This window comes from Leptonychotes weddellii, chromosome 13 (assembly GCF_054177405.1).
Source record: "Leptonychotes weddellii isolate Sample4059 chromosome 13, ASM5417740v2, whole genome shotgun sequence".
Lineage (NCBI taxonomy): Eukaryota > Metazoa > Chordata > Mammalia > Carnivora > Phocidae > Leptonychotes > Leptonychotes weddellii.
In genome coordinates, this window is record NC_138381.1 from 64,580,450 (window position 1) to 64,587,634 (window position 7,185).

The window sequence follows — 7,185 nt, forward strand, 5'->3', positions numbered from 1 at the left end:
GGCGTGGGACCAGCCAGGCTTTCTACCCCCCAGCCGCCTCTAGGAGAAAGCCTGCACAGAGGCTCTGGGAGGGCCGGGCCCCCTCCCTGTCCCCAACACCCACGGTGGCCTGTGAAACTTCTCCATTCAAACAGACGCCTGGTAACTGGGGAGCCAGATAAGGCACCTCCTGGGACCAAGGGAGGATCAAGTCAGCGCCACATGAAATCCAAGCTTTGTCTGTGAACCCGGCATTCCCCTCCCCCACCACGCACCTGCTTATTGAAAATAAAAGGCCATTACCACGAAGACTTGCCCTCGTCAGGGTGGGGAACTTGGCGACAGGAAGAGTCGGCGGCCTGACCGCAAACTGACACCCCGTTAAGCAGAAACCACTGGTAGTGGAGGAAAAAATATAAACCCCGAACATGGGTCGGCTAAGATTCCACCCTGGAGGGTATCCATGACTCTGCACGTAATTTTAAAAATGATTAGCAGACGGCTGGGGCCCGACAGACAAAGGGGATCCTTAGAAGAGTCCACTCACCCCAGCATTTTGTTCTAAAAAATCCTTCCATGAAAGACTCGTGTTTTCTAAGTGGGCCATATGGGCTGCCGGAGGCCATCCAGCCAGAGAGGCCCCAAGACGACAGACCGCAGGTCGGGACACGCGCCACCCCAGCCCCCAAAAGCACATCCTGGAAAATGATACCCATCAGCTCGCAAGGTGCCCCTCGTAAAACCTGGTCCCACGGTACCTTCTGCGCACGAGGCCACAGGTCACGGGAGCCACGCAGGCCCGAGAGATCTCCCCGGGGGGCAGCGCAGAGACCCCACCAAGCCCGGACAGCAGGGGCGAAGGAGAAATGTCAGGAACACCCTCACACACATCCCCTTCCCTGACTGCTCCTCCCCGTCCTCCCTCCCCCTCCCCCCTGCGCCAATCTGATGGCAGCAGCTGAGCCAACAAGTCATTTCTAAAATTAGCCGGTGAGCCCCAGGTCTGGCCAGGGGACAGCAGCCCGGGGTGGCCGTTGACCAGGCATCAGACAGCATGGACATATTTGGTGGCACGGAGCAGGGGAGGGGACAGCACATTCTCACCCGTCATCCCTGTCCCCGGCAGGCCGCACACTCCCGCCTCTGCCCCACACAGATAACCCGAGGCCGCAGGGGTTGGGGGAGGAGGAGAGCGAGGCTCTGCTCTCCAGCTAGACTCTGGAAAAAAATAACTGGAGCCAGTTCTGGTGTCTCAGAGTAAACAATCATGTGTCACCGCCGGACACCCACCTGCGGGCTTCACTGAGCTCATTTACTATTCCCGACAACCCTGCCCGACGTAGGGGTTTCCCCGCGCTCATTTGACAGACGGGGAGACTGAGGCACAGAAAGCTCAACCAACTCGCCCGAAGCGGTGGAAAGCCAAGATTCGAACCCAGGCAGTGCTGGCCCCAGAGCGCACAGTCGTAAATGTTGCAGCCAGTAGAACACTATGAAAGGTACCGTGTCCGCTGCGCAGAAGGAGAAAAGTAAGGACGTCGATAGGTTAAGAACATCATGGGAGTCCCCACAGCTAGCAAGGGACTCCAATCTAGATCTTTCTGATTCCCAAGGCCATGGTCATTCCATTCAAACATGGTATGCTGCTTCTCTTAAGAAACTTTTATTTTTATTTTATTTTTATTTTTAAGATTTTATTTATTTACTTGAGAGAGAGATAGAGCACAGAGGCAGAGAGAGAAGCAGGCTTCCCGCGGAGCAGGGAGCCCGAAGCAGGGCACGATTCCAGGACCCCAGGATCACGACCCAAGCCGAAGGCAGACACCCAACCGACTGAGCCACCCAGGCGTCCCAAGAAACATTTTAACCGGTAGTACACGTTGTTACTTTTCTATCCCTGTGGCTGATAGAGCAATATATTCTCAAGGTACTTACTTCCTTCTGGGGGTTGGAGATTTAGCATTTTATTGGAAGTTCGTGGAAACACTTTTCTTTGGACGATGAAACATGAACCCACCTCCTGGTGCTAAAACTAGCCTCCTGGCGCTTTGCTGTCCTGTTTATCTTCTATATCTTTTCATGGCTGTCGATCCTACGTGGTGGGGTGGACGTGTAGACATGACTCTAGGCCTGGGCTGGGGGTCTCTGGCAGCCTCAGTCTGCAGTGCCGTTTGGATTGACTTGAAGGGAACTGTGTCCCGAGGGCACCTGGCATTTCTGCTTTATTCTCCTGGTAACTGTGGTGCTGAAAAATCCACCAGGACAACCAAGTATTGCTCTGCCCACGCTGTGATTTAGGGCAGCCCTCGTAAGTGGTGTTCTGTCACCGGGCTGAGCATTGGCCTCCGGGTCTCCAGGCTTTGTTCTCCAGGGGGCAGGACAGGACAAGAAAGTGAGGGCTCTCTAACCAAGGTCCCCCGGGGAAATTGGTCCCTTCTGGCACTTCTGGAACATGGACAGTCCAAGCGGCTGCAGGTCCGTTGGGACACAGACTAGGGAACCGTGGGCATGTGCACCTGCCCTGGGGTGGTCAGGTTCTCCCCCTGGAGACCTGGCCTCGTCTTCAGCTGGTCAGTTCTGGATCCATATATTGGCCAAGGGATGGATTGTGATATTTTATTTTTTAAAAAGATTTTATTTGAGAGAGAGAGAGAGAGAGAGAGTGCATGAGCAGGGGCGGGGGAGGGGCAGAGGGAGAGGGGGAAGCAGACTCCCCGCTGAGCAGGGAGCCGGACACGGGACTTGATCCCAGGACCCTGAGATCATGACCTGAGCCGAAGGCAGACGCTTAACCCACTGAGCCACCCAGGCGTCCCTGGATTGTGATATTCTATTGGGGCAACTGACTTAAGCCTCCTGATCATCCTTAACTTCTTCTTTGAGTAGGACCCTTGTTGGTGGCCCATCTCTTTTGCCCCTGGGGATGCCACATTCTATTCATTATCTCCATATAACCTGCGATTCAGGGGCCCCCAGTGCACCCCACCTCACCGCACGCTAAGTGACTGCTTCCCCCTGGCTCCTGATGACTGAGTGCCATCCCCCAGCCTCTCTCGTTTGGGGCTCCTATCATCCCCACTGTTCTCAGAGAACCGTGTGTGTATGTTTGTGTGCTGATAAACTGGAGAACAGTCCCCTGCGTCTGAGTGTCGTGGGGCAGTCATGAGAATCCCCCCAAGTGACTGCCGAGGGGCCTGTGTTGTATGTCACGGTCCCCACAGAGATGAAGGGGAACTGTCTCTCTGTGTCTGTGTCCTTAAGTGGCTGGTACACAGTAAGTGCCCCATAAATGCATATGGGATAAATAACCAAATGTATGGAAACTGGACCAGAGCAGGCGTCCCAGGACCTGGTCCCACATCATGCGTTCTCTAGACGTCTGTTGGTCTGTCTGTCCATCTCCCATCGGTCTGTGTTCTCCTGTTCATCCCGGTCTCCAAGTACCAAGCCAGGCACTGAGCAGGTGCTCATGGAATCTTTGGTGGGCAAAGTAGCTAGTGAACAGAAAACTATAGCCCGGATTGTGGAGGTGGGAGAGATCCCTGTAGAGAGACCCCCGAAGCCCACCTCCTGGCCTCAGGGTTCCCTTCTATAAAACGGGGATCCTGATGCCACTGACTGTTCTAGTCCTTTATGGCCCGTGGTAGGTGCTCAGTGAATGTTTGTTGAATGACTGAATGATCAAATGTAGATCTATAAAAGTTTTCCTAGCTCTGCCCCGCCTGCAGAGGAGAGCCAACACTGACCTTCCTAGTGATGCTGGTGTCCTCTCACGGGATGGCCTCGGGTGTCCTGCTGGCCCCCCAGAGGGTTTTCCTCCCCTCGCACACCCCATGCTCAGAGGAGCCAGGCTCGTGGTGTCCTTGTCAGGGTGACAATCCTGTAGAGCAGGAGAGTGGTCCCGAATGCATATACTCTCCCATATCTGGCCTTCTGTTGGCAACTAATTTCTCTCTGCTTTTTATTATCTTTCCCCAAAGCATCCATTAAGCTTAGCCATAGCCATCCGGTCCCACTGTCCAGGATTTACTCTCTCTGCCACTTTTCTCAAACGCTTTGCTGCCCTAAATAAAGAAGTAAACGGAAGCAAGCTCAAAATGGGTAAGTTTATTCAGGAATAGCAGAGGGATTGCAATTCAGGACAAGCAAGCTGCAGGCGAGTAGGGTCGCAGGTTTGGGTAGGTTGTATTGATGGGCAGGGAACATAAAGAGGGGACAGTTCAGCGAGGGTCTGTGACAATCAATGACAAACGGACACCAGCTCTCAAAATTCCCCGAGCAGACGGAACCAGTCCAGCCACACAAACAAAGGTCCATTCAGCCCACTTTGTGAGACCAAACTGACCTGCGTCACCTCTGGGTCACGCCTCTGGCAAAGTTTCCCACGGTGGATATGGGACAACCTCTGACCAACACCTCATCATCCAAGGAAATTGCAACATGATCAGTCTTCTGTAAATCAGGAAAATCAGTCTCTTAGCCTTGAGGTTTTATCTTCCCGGGGGGCACATGCACGAGGCTCCTTTTCTATGTTCCAGTTCTTAGATTTAGCGTTTTTTTTTTTTTTTTTTTTTCCCAGCTCGATAGGACAAAGCATCCAGTGCACCCCCTTCCACCGGCGTACCATCCCCACTCACCTCTGCTGCAAATGCGAACGCTGGAAGCCCCCTCTCTTTGAACCAGGGGTTTCTCTGTTCCACCTACTGCCACCGATTCCCGTCAGTGACCACGGCCAACCGGGCAGTGGGTGATCCAGCCCCCGCACCCCAGGTCAGCACCTGTGATCTCCTACCGCACCCGGGCCCAACACTATAGACTGCTTTCCCCGGGGCAAGCGGACTCTGAAATAGAATGTAATGAACAGAACTTATATTAAAGAGTTCTCTTGGTATCTATGCCAATGGAAGGATGGAGAAGGAATGAGGATCGGACAGAGGGAAATGTCTAGCTGTGACGAGGGCCCCCAAACAGCCTGTGGCAACCCCACTGTAACCCCTAGAGCTAGTTTGTCCCCGAATTGGGACCAAGATGGCCAGCCCTTTGTACCTCGGTGCAGACCAGTCACTGGATGTGGGCACCCGGGCAAGGGTGTGACATCGGGCAAGGCGGCGCTCTGTAGCTAAGGCATCCCGAAGGGGCAGACAGCTGAGGGTCGCCTGATGACTGCAGCCCTAGCACAGACAAGAAGGCCTTCCGTGAAGGAGGATCTGGACAGCACATGACGCTGTCCACTCCCTGGCCGAGGTCATCCAGGACATACTTGGCAAGGTGGAGGGACTCGTGACCACATTCAGCACCACTGCTGCTACCTCGGACACAAGGCTCCCATGCTCACCCCTGTAGTCGCTGGCCACAGCCGAGGCCAAAGTCGACCCCGAGGCGAGTGGGAAGTTCACTGGCATGGTGTTTCATGCCCCCACCGCCACTGGGTCTCATGGATCTGATCTGCTGTCTAGAAAAATCTGTCCAATACATCGACATCAAGAACGAAATGAAGCCCTGGGCCACACGAAGAACGAGTCCCCCTCCTGCATTTTTTTTTTAAGATTTTTTTTATTTTAGTTTTTTAAAGATTTTATTCATTTATCTGAGAGAGAGAGACAGAGCACAAGCAGGGGGAGGGGCCGGGGGAGAGAGAGAAGCAGGCTCCTCGCTGAGCAGGGAGCCTGATGCGGGGCTCGATCCCAGGACCCTGAGGTCATGATCTGAGCTGAAACGAGTCGGACGCTTAACCGAGCCGCCGAGGCGCCCCCCTCACCCCCTCCACCCCGGAATTTTAACACCGGCTCCTCTACCTTCAGGGCTGACATTACCTTTAACACCACTGTGTCAAGCTCATTTCCTGGCATGACAATGAATTTGGCTACAACCACCACACGGCAGACCTCATGGTCCACACAGCCTCCCAGGAGTTAAGAGCCCTGGCCACTAAGTCCCTGCCCCAACTCTGTCCCCAACACACTGAGAATTTCCCATCGTCTGCACCAGGGGTTCGAAACGGGGTGGTTTTGCTCTCCGCAAGAGGCGTTTGGCAATGTCTGGTGCTATTTTGGGTCGTCCAGACTGGCCGGTGGGGGGTATGCACTGGCATCTAGTGGGTAGAGGCTGCTCAACATACTACAGGGCACAGGAAGGGCCCCGCTGTCCCTCCAGAGAAGGACCCAGCTCCAAACGCACTGAGGCCGACAAATTCCTACGCAGTTTCTAGCCCAGGTCCCTGAGAAAGGGGAAGGCCTTGGGCTCTTGCCCTCTTGTCCTCACCCATCGTGCTGCCATGAAGTCCACGCCGTGCACATCGGGGCAGGACTGGGAAGGAAGGCTGGGAACGAAAGGTTGAGGGGAGGGCAGCAGATATCCCTGAGGCAACGCGGCAGAAACTGAGGGACCTGGGGGGCACTTCATTTTTGCTCGCGAGTCCTGCCTATGCCCCTCACATTTACCCTTCGTGGCAAACCTGGAGGATATTTTGGCTGGAATGGTCCGTCGGGCTCATCTCATCCAACTCTCATAAATCAGAGGTGAGAAAATGGCAGAGCAAACGGGTAGCCCAGAGAGGCCTGCTGGGAGTGGGGTGCCCAGCACTAACCCCTCCTTCCAGGCCCCGAGGGGGGACAGGCTTCCAGCAGCTCTGGGGAGCGGCTCTCGGTTACGTGGCGCATCCGACCACGGGCTCCTCTGCGTGGCCACCCGCCCGCTGCCCACGGAGCTGCCCGCCCACTCCGTAGCCCGGCCTCCTGTCGACTCTATTAAACGGTTTTCAAATTGGCAAACAACGCGTACATTCCAGGGAAACCAAATAGCTACGTGAGTCCATCCTGCCTTCCTTCTTTCCTGAACCAGCACCACACAGGAAGGCCTTCCAGCTCCAGGACAGGAAATAGCCAGCCTACCCTCGACCTGTGGGCCCCCAAGCGGGCAGCTGGGATCCTGGGGCCGTCACCTCCTTGGATTTCTGGTTTAAACTGACATGCACCCCGGGGTCTCTCAGCTCATCTCCATGGGAGCAGGAATGGAGAGTGAAGGGTCTGCGCTTCCCGGAGGGACTCCAAGGCCACCCTGGGAGTATGCTGGGGGGCCCCGTGTAGTCTAGACTAACTGGGGAGGAGATGGACGCCCTCCTGGGTCTCCCTGTGGCCCACCTGTCACAGGATCTTTCCCCACAACATGTCTTGCAGGACGCACAGGCGGTTGGGTCTCCAAACCCCC

General features: G+C 55.2%; 1 protein-coding gene and 1 long non-coding RNA gene across 2 annotated transcripts in view; both read right to left on the bottom strand.

The window, feature by feature from the left end:
* MYO18B (myosin XVIIIB) overlaps nt 1-892 on the bottom strand; it is a 242,026-nt gene extending 241,134 nt beyond the window's left edge. The window contains exon 1 of the mRNA XM_081802559.1: nt 738-892. The gene's annotated coding sequence lies outside the window, so the exon portion shown is untranslated. The remainder of the gene's footprint in view (nt 1-737) is intronic.
* A 3,174-nt stretch (nt 893-4,066) lies between these two features.
* LOC115936901 (uncharacterized) lies at nt 4,067-7,178 on the bottom strand. The gene is made up of 2 exons (XR_004072279.2): nt 4,617-7,178; nt 4,067-4,431 (listed from the first exon to the last, which is right to left on the bottom strand). It is a non-coding gene; the product is annotated as an uncharacterized LOC115936901 (long non-coding RNA).
* Nucleotides 7,179-7,185: the final 7 nt, after the last annotated feature.